General features: G+C 41.6%; 1 pseudogene; it reads left to right on the top strand.

Moving 5' to 3' along the window:
- Positions 1-7,588: 7,588 nt before the first annotated feature.
- LOC133919941 (ethylene-responsive transcription factor 1-like) lies at positions 7,589-10,256 on the top strand (annotated as a pseudogene).
- The last annotated feature ends 3,407 nt before the right edge of the window (positions 10,257-13,663 follow it).

The raw sequence follows: 13,663 nt of genomic DNA, 5'->3' as shown, positions 1-13,663 counted from the left end.
AAATTCACAAAAGGTGTTAGAATTGTCTCTAGTTTTGTTAGGAATTTTTTGAATTTTTTATTTTTCAATTTTTTGAATTTAAATTTGGTTACCATTCGGTTTCTAAAACCGGACCGGAGCGTTAAGTTTGGTAACCGCGAATTTGGATCTGTTACCATCGATAAATTGAACCCTAGTCTGGAGACTAAGGAAATAGAATTGATCCAATTTCAGAGAGATTTATAATGGTATCTTTTCAAATATTGAAAATGTAGTTGTATATTTCAAAACCATGATATTTATTATGGAACAAATTAAAAACCATAATTTTAAGATTTATGTAATTTCATGTTTCTACATACCGAATCGTAATAGAATATCTCGAAATTGCAATATTTATAATCACATGAATCTAAATAACACATTGGGGGGGGGGGGGGATAACACATATTTTTAACCATTCCAGGGCGACCTGAGTGCGTTAGAACTTTTAGAACTTTCGTCAACGTCTCTCCCAAAGCATAGTTAAATTTCACAAACTCACCATTTTTTAGCATAATTATCACGGAATCATCGTAATCTTGTCCTGTATCATAGACACACCAATAACTTGAACTCTCTTCTCACAAAACTATCGTTTTGTTGTACTCCTCGTTCCTGATCCCGTAAAACCCACTTGTCAGCATCATAAAGAAGAAATTGCAGCTGACCCACGTATGACATCTTATGCTGACAATCACCTAAATGATGTTATGTGTAGGTCTTCATTTGTTCTATGATCCAGTCTAATCCACAAGCAGTCCAGATAAACATGTTAGCTTGCTTACGTGACGTGCGTCCAGAATAACATTATTGATGGATCCGTGATACAGTACAAGATTGTATTGGTTTTGTGTCAATTAGGCTAAAAAAGTAGCGAGTGTATGAAATTAACTCCCCAAAGCAGCAAAAGTACTTTCATCAACTGGAACGATTCGATACTTTCATCCAAACTATTCTGCCATTCAGAATCTGGTACCGATCCTAAGAACACAATAAAGTAGCTTTTTTTTGCGAGGAACACACAAAAAATACCAGTAGTCCGTAAGAATTTGGCACTTTCCAGCTTGCCCACCAACCAGTTAAACTGGTGAGTCATTCTGTTCTCTCATGGCCCAGATGCTGATCATGGCATGAGCAACGCAGGCACAACGGATGGAGTCACATGTCCCCGACGCAAGCCACAGTCCTAGCTGGCCTGACGAGGCACGCAGCTGACTCAGCGCCATGGGCTTGGCCTCAGTGATTAGTCTAACTGTTGGAGTAGAAACGAAGATATAGACTCGAAATTGAACTCGAGAATAGAATGAATTTGTTCTTTCATTTCATTGTTACGTTGTGATTATATACAAGATGACTGGATGTGTTTCCGTCGGGGAGATATCTCTTCTCCAACGGATAAGCACAACTGTCATTGGTGGTTATTAATCACACTTTGGTTCGCAACACTAACAACTCGAAAAGTGGAAAAGAAATTTTATAAGATTGTATAAAGATACTAACGAGATTCTGATTAATACCCTTTTTTTATCTAACCGCTGAGGCATTTAGAGAAAAAGAAAAATCATACTGTGAAGTAGAATTTTGTTCCCGAAAAGCATGGTTACAGAAGCATGTGAACTGGAAAAGCCAAAGCCAAACAGGACAGTAGTCGGCCGGCCACGCTCCTCGGTCCAGCGGAGCGTTAACGAAGGGGCCATCCGAGATCCGACACGGGCAGCGTGGTCTCGACACAACGCGCGCGCCGCGCGGCGCAGCAGCTTTTTATCAGCGCCGCCCACGCCGCGCACGTTCGTCGCTGCGGCGCGGTGACCCGCCGATGATGTCGGCAGCACGCGCGTTCCCCAGATTCCGCGAAGCCACGCGAGCCTCGTGGCCACGGCAGGGCAGCTCCGTCCTGCGGCGCCCGTGTGCCGGTGCGAGCTAAATAATGCAGCCGTTTCGATAGCTGCGGCGCGTGAGCATCGGTGATGCAGCCCGACAGCCGTATGCTCGTCGATCAGAATGGGATTGCAGCTGCAGCGCGTCGATTAAGTCTGCATCGGGAAGTGGAACGGATGGACCAGTACTCAACTGTTCAGTGGTCCTCATACCAAAGTCCTAAAGTTACAGTAATCTTGTCCGTTCTGTACGTCGTAAAAATATGAAGCGGTCGCTCGCTCGCTAATAAATAAGAAAATTCTTTATTTGTCATCCCACCAAATAAATTTTTTATTCGATATTATTTATAATTTTATTTTTTTTCTTATCACTGTAGTCTGTTTGATAAAAAAAACACATTTACTTTTAGGGATAAAGATAGCGACCCCGAGCGTGGCAGCTAATCGAAGTTTGCGACTCTTTAGAGGTTCAATATTAAAATGTGATATACTATAGAGTTAAAAAAAATATATGATTTCACTTTTGAATACTAAATTTGAATAAATAGGTCATGAGATATGAATATATGAAATCGTGTTATTTGCCAATCATTAGGGTCTACATGATTGTATTTGTGACTATGATTAGTCATAGTAAAAACCAAAACTAATTTTTGCAGTAAATACTAAAGTTGTAGAAATTTTTGTGTAGATAATTTAAATATACTTATTTGTTGTGTTTCCTATTATAAAAATAGATATGAAAAATAACAATATGACTGGATTACAGTGGATATTTCTTCTCCCAGAGTAAATATGTTTTTTTTGGATTAACGGATGGCGGTGGTGAGAAATAAAAATTAGAAGCAATGTCAAATAAAAAAATCATTTCGTATGATGACAAATAGATAGTCAACTTATCCTTCTATAGCAAATAAAAAATAATAAATTAGTGCCGGCCGGATCAGCAAGACGGAGCGAACAGCGTATTCACAGCGACTGTTTGGAGAATGCACGTCCTGCCGTTAGCTGCAGTACACATTTGTACTCCACTCACTTTCAGAGTATCAGCAAAGCTATCTTACGCATGTTGCAAGTTTCCAATAAATAAGCACTCCCACTCAACTATAGAATTCCAACTAGTGTTCGTAGTTTTTTGTATTCTTTTTAAAGAAACTAGTGTTCATAGTTTTTTATTTTTTAAAAAAGGAACTATTGTTCATAGGTTGTTGGCACCAAATTGCCTGTCAAACATGGAGGGCCCAAAGAAGGGATTTGGATCCTGACTTCACACTCTAAAGTTAGATAGCAACAGTAAAAATATGTCCGATGTTAAATGAAAAACAGTATCTCTGACTTAAAAACTATGTAACTTTACTGTTCATCGAAATACTGTTTATAATGTTACTGTATCACTAAACCTTATGCGTTCATTCCAGATCCACGTATTTAAAGTTACGCTACAGTACCCTGACTTCGAACGGATCCCAAACAAGATGCCCATGTCACGGGTCGCCAACCCGGCGACGTTTGTAGAAAGAAGCAAAGTGCTGGTTGCTCACGGGGGAAACACCTAGAACGAAGAAAACTATGACATCAACATGCTTCAGGTCGGTTTGTTTTTTATTCGGAATAGGATTCTAGTTCTAAAAGTAAAAACAAATTATCATAGTTTAAAAGTTGATCATCACAATTTATAAGTCAATTTGCACTATAAAATCTCACAATTCATAATAAGTTAGAAATAAGTTTCTTCACGAAATATAGATTAGCAAAAACAAGCGGTATCTTAGTTCAGACGCAAGGAAACCACGTTTTTCTCGAAAATTACCAAGACAACTACTGCACAACCAACAACGCATCTAGTGTTCTGGAGCTGGATCTTGTGCGATGGAGCAGCTACTGACTGAACAACGTTGTTCGTGCCTCTCTTCTGAATGGTATACGCCCGTGTTTTCTTTCTGAAGTTTTCGCAGCTCGTGTCCAAGAGTCAAGGCAACAGCTGAATGGTTTTCCTGTTAACGGAACACAGCACATGCTAGCTCCAGACTTATTTCATGAATCTGTGAAGGATAGAACCGAATGGACTCGTAAGTATATGTTCTTCAGAAGGAGCTAAGACGATGTAACAATGAACATGTGTTATATGCATCACATGATGCAAAAGTTCGGATTTTTTACATTATCTAAAAAAATCTACACGTTGGTCAGTTAGACAGCATCAGAAAAAGATTATAAATTAATGTTCTGTCGACATAGCCGGCTCCAACGATTGACTGCCCCGTTTGGTCAGGAAAACATAAATAAAAAAGAAGAACGATCGATTGGCTGGCCGGTCAAAAGTAATCAAGTGACACAGTAATCAACTGAAAAATATAGCAAGTTGCATCCGCTAGCTAGTCGCTTACGGTCACGGGTAAATTGGTTGGTACTCCTACTTTTAACCTCACCTCTGAAGCCGCCACATATATATGCTGAGCACCTACAAAAAGTTCGACAGATTGTATTGCGAAAACGACAGCGCCAGATGCTTCGGAGATCGACGGGACAGTAGAAAAACGGTGCCCATGCATATGCCTAGCTTCACGGACATGAATCTCGCCGCGTGCACAACGCGAGAAAGGACAGGGAGAGGGGTGGCCGAAGGCGTCCGAGCCACCTTTTAATTGGCCTTGCGTTAGCAGCCGCGATCGGCGCGGTTCGGCACGCGTTGCTTTCGGCAGCCGACGGAGACGACGACGACGGTCTAGCGGTGGACTCGAGGGTACAGACGTGGGGGAAATGATAAGAATTCGTGGTTATTTGGCAGAACTCTAACTCGAAGGGACTGTTTGGATTACACTCTGACTCACCTCACCAAATCGTCGGCTAGCTAAAAAAATTAGTGGATGATTTGACCATCGCCGTTCTGCCAGCATGTGTGTGCAAAAATAAGTTAGCTCGGGCGTGTGGACGTGGGGACGTCAGCGGCCATCCAAACACGCGCAGGTGGGTGTAGTCAACACCAAAAATTTGGCTTAGCGAAGCGGGGCGTCAATTCAAACAATCTTTAAGAATTTTTTAGGTTGGATATATCTAGCTTTAAAAATTTATAAGTTAAAGCTATAGGATACATTAAAGATGTTTAAGTGAGTTATCTTATTTTCATTTTACAATAAAAATAGATGTTTAAATTACTCTATTTAACTATATAAAATTTAAATCTGAGATAGAGCTGAACTAGAGCCTACCAAAATAGGACCTATATATATAGTCGCAAACATTGACCACACCTTACGTACTGTGTCACTTAGATTAAACCATGCTACGACACTGACTACTGACTATGAGCATGAGTAGTTGTGTAGTAGCACCAAGAAATTACGAGAGCTGTTGTGGACCGGGCCGATGACAAATTTTCAACCGAGCCAATCTGACCCAAATGAAGTTACAGTCGAAGTGCTCTAGGGTCATCTCCAACAAATTTTTCTTCGTTCCTTCTTATTTCGCTCTTGATTCTCATTTTTTTATTTTTCTTTATCTTTAACAGTTTTTTTTATAAAAATTTGTATATGAAAAAAGAGAATCATAGAATAAGAGGAATGACCTTTAAAATCTTTTTTGGAAGAGAAATCATTAGAATGTTAAAGGAAATAAAAATCTCTTCGTGAAAAAATATGGTAGTGTGGTACCGTGCCACACTGGTCACCAGTTAGGAACGATGATTGTAAAATGTGCACTAGTGAGGAATATGTTTTAGCCCACTCCTAATATCTTATTTCTTATGGTATGTTTAAGAGGAGAGAGTAAAAATTGATATTAATAAATAAGTTTTTAATACATGCATACTACTCCTAATATCTTATTTCTTATAGTATGTTTAAGAGTAGTTTGTTGAGTTTTGTCTCAGAGGACGGTATCTTCTGATGCTCAAAACTAATTTCTTCAGTAAGAAATAAATTCCTTCTCTCTTCTCTTTAAATTATTTATCATATCAATTTTTTTACATAACTAAACAGCTAAATTTTTTTTGCATGGAACTAAACAGCTAATTAATACTAAAAAATCAACCACGCTGAGCACTAAAGAGAGGCATTACTAACTTTTAACATAATAATTAACTAAGCAAGATGTTCTTAACTACACGTGTTCAAAATAACGAGGGCTGGGAACGAGCGCTAGCTCGTTTTGGTCGTGCACGCCATCGAGCGTGCCACGTTGGAACTCGGGTGCCGGCTCTCCTCGGAGTATGCCATAAAAGCTCTCTGACCTAACTTAAGAACAATGACGAGGGCTAAATCTTTTCCTGAACATGAAGATATTAATCGATTAAGAACATCCAAACAATCATTAATTCAACAGAACCGCAAGATCATAGTACTAGTAATTACTCATTCGTTTAATAAATATTCCACGTTCATGCCAACCCATTCATTATCTACCAAAATGTTCACAGCCAAGAAGGATACGCGTTCGAAAAAAGAAAGAAGAAGGATACGCAACCGTTGTGTATTAAGCGCATATTTGTTTCGTCTTTTGTTTTTGAGTTTTTTTAAAAAATATGCTTTTAGTTTATTTGAAAAGTTGTTTTTAAAAATAGTCTTTTGACTTTTCAATACATAGTTTATCAGAAAAAACGTCTTTTAGTTAGTTTCTCAGTTTTAGTTCATTTTTTTCAAAAGTAGTCTTCTGATTTCTTCAGATGCTATTTTCGTAGAACCCCGTTTGTTCTGGTTACTAGGTTTTGTAGAGTTGCATAGTATAAATAGGCTGAGTGAAGTTATTTATTGAAAGAAGTGTTTGTTTGGTTGTATTTATTTAGACAAGTTGAACTGAGTTTTTGTTTGGTTAACTGAATTTGAAGCCGTATAGGCGGATACAAGAGTTAAGATTATGATTAGTTGTTTGTATAAAGATGATTTTATAATACTGATAAGTGGATCTGTTTATATGAGCAGATAAAAAATCTACAACAGTAGATGTATGTAAACAAATGAGATTACTTTTGAGATTCTACTCATAATTAATACTTCCTCCGATTGTAAATATATGTCATTTTAGATTTGTGCATAAAGATTAAGAAAGTGGATCAAATGATCTTGTTGCCCTTCATTTCTTCTGCATTGGAAAAAAGATAACTTATTTATTTGTAAGAGTGATAGCATTTATTAAATAAGGGTAAGACGGGAACAAAAGAGAAAAAAATACATAAAAATTTAAGAACAATTTATATTTAAAGAATAGTTGAGAAAACTAAAATAATCTATATTTGCAACCAGAGTTAATATATATTCTCTTCCCTCACCTCATATTATATAAGACATAAGCTACCATAATGCATATTTATGCTATGTCCATATCTTGAATTTTGAGTCAAGTTAATGTTTTATAGAAGATACTAACTTATTTTCTTTATTCATTTAATGTCTTACCATATTATTTTTTATTCTATATAGCTACCTAATTAATGTCTAAGATATTATACACCAGCGAGTATTGGGAGTGGCTTTAAGGGGCAGATGCGTAAAACTCTATCTCTGTGAGGAAAAACTTGCAAATTTCCTAAAGGCTACCAGAGTAGTAGTACTACGTACTTCGCTTCCGCTGCACGGGTCCTATGGCTGACGCGGGGACCCCACCACGCGTCCCAGCACCTACGCGCCTGCACCGCACACGCCAGCCGGCCAGCCCATATATAATGCCCACCCCACCCCCTCTCTCCAACGTTTTTTTTTACCCAGGTAAAACTCGTTTACCATTTCGCTCTCGCAATCTCTTTACTGCTTGCTCCGGCGGAGCTCCCGACGAAGGCTGAGCCATGTGCGGCGGTGCGGTCCTCGACAACCTCACGAAGCAGCCGGGGCCTCGCCGGCTGACGGAGGGAGTCCTGTGGCCCGACAAGAAGAAGCCCAGGAGGGGCAGCAGCGGCGGGAGGCGGCACCGGTACCCTGCGGGGTTCGCGGAGGAGGACGATGAGGACTTCGATGCCGACTTCCAGCAGTTCGAGGTGGACTCCGGGGAGTCGGATTTGGAGCTTGGGGAGGAGGAGGACGACGACGTCGTGGAGATCATGCCCGTCGCCGACAAGAGGACTTTCTCCAGAGGTATTGGCGTAGCTCGGGGCGGCCTAGTTTTTGTACTTGTCTGCGCTTTTTATGCTTGACTGATGTAGTCGATTGGAATCTAGAGGTTGATTGAGGAATTTTAGGGGTTAGGGAGTAGGTGCGGATTTGAAAGGCGGGGTGGTGGTTGGATTGGCGAGGAAGAGAGAGAAAATTAGGGGATTGGTGTACAGGGTTGGATTTTGGGGTGTTCGGGGATTCAGGAACTAATTGAATGTGCTTGTGTGTTTGGGGATTCGGGACCTAATTGGATGTGCTTTCGTCCTAGGTCGCGTTAAGATTTTGAAATGTTGAGCAGCATAGACAGTCTAGGGTTCTACCACCTGGGATTCGAGGGAAGAAAACTCGGTTATTTGATTGTTAGATCTAGGGAAGTCTACCTTTTGCGGGATTGGATGGTGACGTGTTTGTTTACATTAGATGCCAAATTCCCTTTGTTGCCTATCGTGCCAAAGTTCTGTACTCCCGGGATAACTTGATGCGGCTGTAGATTTGCGTGGGGATTATTCCGGACTTTGTTCAACTCTTAGTCTATAGGAATCATATTATTGAGCATAAGAGTATATATTTACATGCATCTGCTATTTCACATGGCTCCGTGTATGATCGTATTCCTTGCAAGTTTGATCGAGCAATGCAGTACTCGAGTCACAGCCCCTGATTAATTACCCAGATGGTTACTATTAGGTAATTGAGAGTCAACCTGCAGATCTTTGTTGTGATTTTTTGGAAGTCAGCTTTCTGATCCCTTGGCTGCAAATAAGTTCATTGTGTTGATGTTACATTAGCCTGAATGTTTATTTTACAGCTATCCTTTTATGTGAGAATGAAGTATCTCTTACGCCGCATCGTCTGTTGTGAAAGTTTTAGATATGATTGCATAATGATGATGCGGTCTATAGCACCAGGGTTGTTCTTAAGAATCCTGGATTTATCTATTTAATTGTTATTAAAACTGTTCTTTTTGCAAATATGAAGGCGTTATGTTCATGGTGAATGCTAATTTTGGTTTTGATCTTTGATGTTTAACTTGTCGAAAGAGACAATAGTACTTAGATAAGCTGCAATCCCCTTTTGCAGATGGCTTAAGAACCATGACTACTGCTGGTTTTGATGGCCCTGCAGCAAGGTCATCCAAAAGGAAGAGAAAGAATCAATACAGGGGTATCCGCCAGCGCCCCTGGGGTAAGTGGGCTGCTGAGATCAGAGATCCTCGCAAGGGTGTTCGTGTCTGGCTTGGTACTTTCAATAATCCTGAGGAAGCTGCAAGAGCTTATGATGCTGAAGCACGCAGGATTCGTGGCAAGAAGGCCAAGGTTAACTTTCCTGACACACCAACAGTTGCTCAGAAGCGCCGTGCTGGCCTGGCTGCTGCTAAAGTACCCAAGTCAAGTGTTGAACACAAACCTACTGTGAAAGCACTTGTGAACAACCCTGTCAACACAAATGCATCTTTCTACCCATCTGCTGACTACACCTCAAACAAGCCATTTGTTCAGCCTGATAATATGTCATTTCTTTCTGCAATGAACCCTGCTGCCCCTATTGAGGATCCTATCATGAATATGTACTCTGACCAGGGAAGCAACTCCTTTGGCTGCTCAGACTTGGGCTTGGAGAATGATACCAAGACTCCAGATATAACATCCATTGCTCCCATTTCCACTATAGCTGAAGGTGATGAATCTGCATTTGTCAACAGCAATTCCAACAACTCACTGGTGCCTCCTGTTCTGGAGAACAATACTGTTGATCTCACCGATGGGCTGACAGATCTAGAACCTTACATGAGTTTTCTTCTGGATGGTGATGCGACTGAATCGATTGATAGCCTTCTGAACCTTGATGGATCACAGGATGTAGTCAGCAACATGGACCTCTGGAGCTTTGATGACATGCCCATCTCTGGTGATTTCTATTGAGGAATCCGAAACCTGGCAATAGGAGTATGTACATAGGGACAAAGGGTACACATTGCTAATTTAAAGATTTATCTGAAGACTGGTGCAATTTTCACTGCTCTGACTTTTACTCTGTGTTTCAGGAATAAAGACTATGGGGGATTGGGAAGCACCAGCTTGGCACCTTGGGGTAGCATATGCTTATGTCTAGCTTAGATGCAAAAAGTTGCATTCTGAAACTCTTCGGTTATGGACCTGTTCCCTATTTGACTGCGTTTGTATGACAGCCGTTTATGAGACTGAAAACTCTTTTGCCCACCTCTCTCGTTGCTACCGAATATGGCATTAAACATTATGAATTTGTGGCCTCTTATGCACCTGATTGCCCGTTTATGCAATTTTGGGAGTCGTAATATCTTGCTGCAATGATTGGTGGCTACTGCCGAAGAACCTCCATACCTTATGATTGTTCTTTTGTTGAATTTGAATTCAGCTAGTTTTCTTTAGAACTGTTATTATACATGTAAAGCAAAAAAATATTACTTTTTATCTTAGCATTTGGTAACGTACCAAATTTAATAATCGTTGGTTGAGGATGTGGCTGTGTGATCATACAGGAGCCAGGATTATACCAAATTCTATTCTTCTTGTCGTAAAGGGTTGTGAATTATTTATGTATTTATACTCTTTGCAAGTATGCTATTCTAGATGGTCTCGTTGAGGGTCAAATATGTTTGCTTCCCGTTTGATTCGGTCAATGTGACCACATCCAAACCAGTTCCAGTTGTTTGATTGGTTCTTGATGGATGTAGACAGTGCATATCGCCATCTTGATTTGGACTCCCCACACAATTATCCTCTGCGTTCTTTTTCCAATATCATTGTCGCTTTTTCCAAGCGCTCATGATAATCACATGGCATCCACCTAAAAAATCAGTCATGCCGTCGTAGTGAAGAAATGTGCATTCGTTAAGACATCGAACACGAGGAAACCTGTACCTGTGAGGATTGTGTGCCGTGCAAAATTTTGTCCCTCCAACGAGTATGAAAGAGCAAGAAAGCTAGAATTCTGTCTCGCCAATGAGTATGAAAGAACAAGAAAGCTCTAGCTGAAACTTGTACATATTTGAACCCTTGGACTAGGTTTGGAAGGAATGCTTCACGTCCGACCGGCCCATCCGACTCCTGCACGACTGTGTATTCATGCACTGTGCTTGTAGGATTCACTGCCTTGTTGTGACTGTGGTCGTAACAAAGTCGGACAAATCGGTAGTGCAGGATTGGTTTGGAAAATGCAGACAAAGCTTATTTGCAACTGTGAATGTCGACACGGCTGCGCGGTGCATCTTTCTTCCGTTGCCACCAACCTTGACACTAAACATGGCCAAATGGGCCGTTCGTGCCGGCCCGGCACGGGCCCGACTCGGCACGGCCCGGCTACGGCCCGGCCCAAACGGCCCATCTACAGTAACAGGCCGTGCCGTGCCGTGCCGGCCCACGTGCCTTCCCCTTAGCCCACGGCACGGCCCGTCGGTGACCGTGTCGTGCCGGGCCGGTCCAGGCACGATTTCGGCCCGACGAGCCGAAATAGATAAAAAAATATAAAAAAATGAAAAAATACATAAAAAATATATAGAAAATAGATAAAAATATAAAAAATAGATAAAAAATATTTAAAAATAGCTAAAAAAATTAAAAATATAAATAAAAAATAGAAAATAGTGCCGGGCCGGACCGTGCCAGGCCGTGCCGGCCCGGGCTGGGCCGTGCCCGTGCCGGGCCGACTTGACCGGGCCGTGCCGTGCCGGCCCATCGTGCCGCGCGCTCGGCCCAGGCACGGCCCGTGGCGTCGTGCTGTGCCGGCCCGGCCCGTCGGTAATCAGGCCGTGTCGTGCCTGGGCTGTGCCTACAGTGCCGTGCCTCGGGCCGACCCAATAGGCACGGCCCATTTGGACGTCTTTACTTGACACAACTCCCATCTCATTTGGTAAGGTTTTTTTTTTCACAAACGAGACTCACACCCCCAGCTTTAGAGGGTTGGGACGTCTCGAGGGGTGAGCGATGCCCATCAGAGTAGGAACACGCCACAAAGTGACAGCACCCCTGCATGTAAACGATGGGGTTCCATCCCACGACAGCAGGTAAGGCTCGGTGTTGCCGCTGGGCTACGAGCCCGTTTACATCTCACTTGGCAAGTAGATTTGCATTTGCTACTTCTTAACCCCTTCAACTTTGAAAGCTCAACCCGTCACAGGTTTTTATTGTGGTTTTGAACCCATATTCAGCAATGTAAGCAAACCCTGATGGGACACACATTTGAGGTCGTTCCGGCGTTCAGCAATGGAAGGGAAACCCCTGGAGGGGCACACATTTGAGGTGGAGGTTTACGGGTTTTGGCTCCCCTCTACCTCTACTCTCTATAGACGATAAAGAACTAAAAGTCAATGTTTCTGTCCAGTTCTTGCAGAACTCCCAAACTTGGTGTTTCCTCTACTTGGAGACAGATCGGTTAGGCTTGGTGCAATATATAGCCGCGTATTGGTCCCAAACATGTCCTGTTCGATCAATCTTCATTCAAGCCACATACTAGCTGTAGGAACGAGAACGATGACTATATGGGGGTGAATAGACGTCTCAACAAATTTCTTTCAAAATAGATGATTTTTTCTTATTTCTCACCCAACGCACCTCAAAACGCTCAAGCGAAAGCAAAAGAATTAGAGAGACAAAGCAATAAAACTAGTTCTATAGCAACATGACTCCATAGATGGAATGTGAACCACAGGTTCCATTCAAGACCATTACATATGTCTTTGTGCACAGAAACTCGCAACTTAAAAAAAAACTAGAGAAGATGGACACCGGACAAGGTTATCCTGCATAATGATAGTGTGGCAAGGTGACTCAATACCCGCTCAACTACATGAGTATGTGAGTGTTTAAGCCACTAGCATCAAGAAAAACAACCCTGCAAAGGTGAAAAACTGCAGCTAAAAGAAAAGATCTACGGGCAAGGAACCTCTCCAAGTTGATGATCTAGCGGCAAGAGTACTCAAGACCTATGAGCATACACTCGTATGTGAGTTTTTATGCCTCTAGCAACAAGAAGAATGATCTCATAAGGTGCTGAAGTTTCAGCCCCAAAACCAAAACGAAAATCAAAACCGAAAAACTTGCAAACTTGCAAGGGAACAAATAGAGAGAAACTAGAAGGAGGGGAATTCAATCATATGCAAAAATATAAACTTAATTACTCAAAGAGACCAGCCCTATTTTATGCGGATTACAAAGATTTATCTCTAAAAAACTATCACATATTACATAGGCTAAGCACTCATCCTTCTCTCCTCTAAAATTCTAACTCTAAGGCTCTCAAATGGGTGGCACAAGGGGCTCAAGTGGCTAGTTCAAAGCTCTCTCTAGTTCTACCCCTCTATTTATAGGTCTAGTAAACTTGGCCTTTAAATTTCCTAACTTTTTTTCAAAATACCTATCTCTTGTAGTGCACTCCTACCTACTATCGAGAGTATTTTGGTCCATTTTCTTCTTCATTCATCGGACGCCCGCGGCGCCTCACGACTTAACTTTGTCTCGACGCAAGCTTCGCGATGGTGCCACATACTCCTACAGTCTTCCTACGGTTTTGAGGCCAAACCGCGAAACCGCCTGCACGCTTATCAAAGCGTGACTCATCACCTTGCTTACACCTTAAGTAAGCGCTTCGATATCGACGCGTGTACTCCGTTATGCGATCCTGACCGCCAGCAAGTCTCTCCTACTCATG

The sequence above is a fragment of the Phragmites australis genome, chromosome 5 (assembly GCF_958298935.1).
Source record: "Phragmites australis chromosome 5, lpPhrAust1.1, whole genome shotgun sequence".
Lineage (NCBI taxonomy): Eukaryota > Viridiplantae > Streptophyta > Magnoliopsida > Poales > Poaceae > Phragmites > Phragmites australis.
Note: the sequence above shows the minus strand (reverse complement) of the source record. Positions and strands in the feature narration are given on the sequence as shown.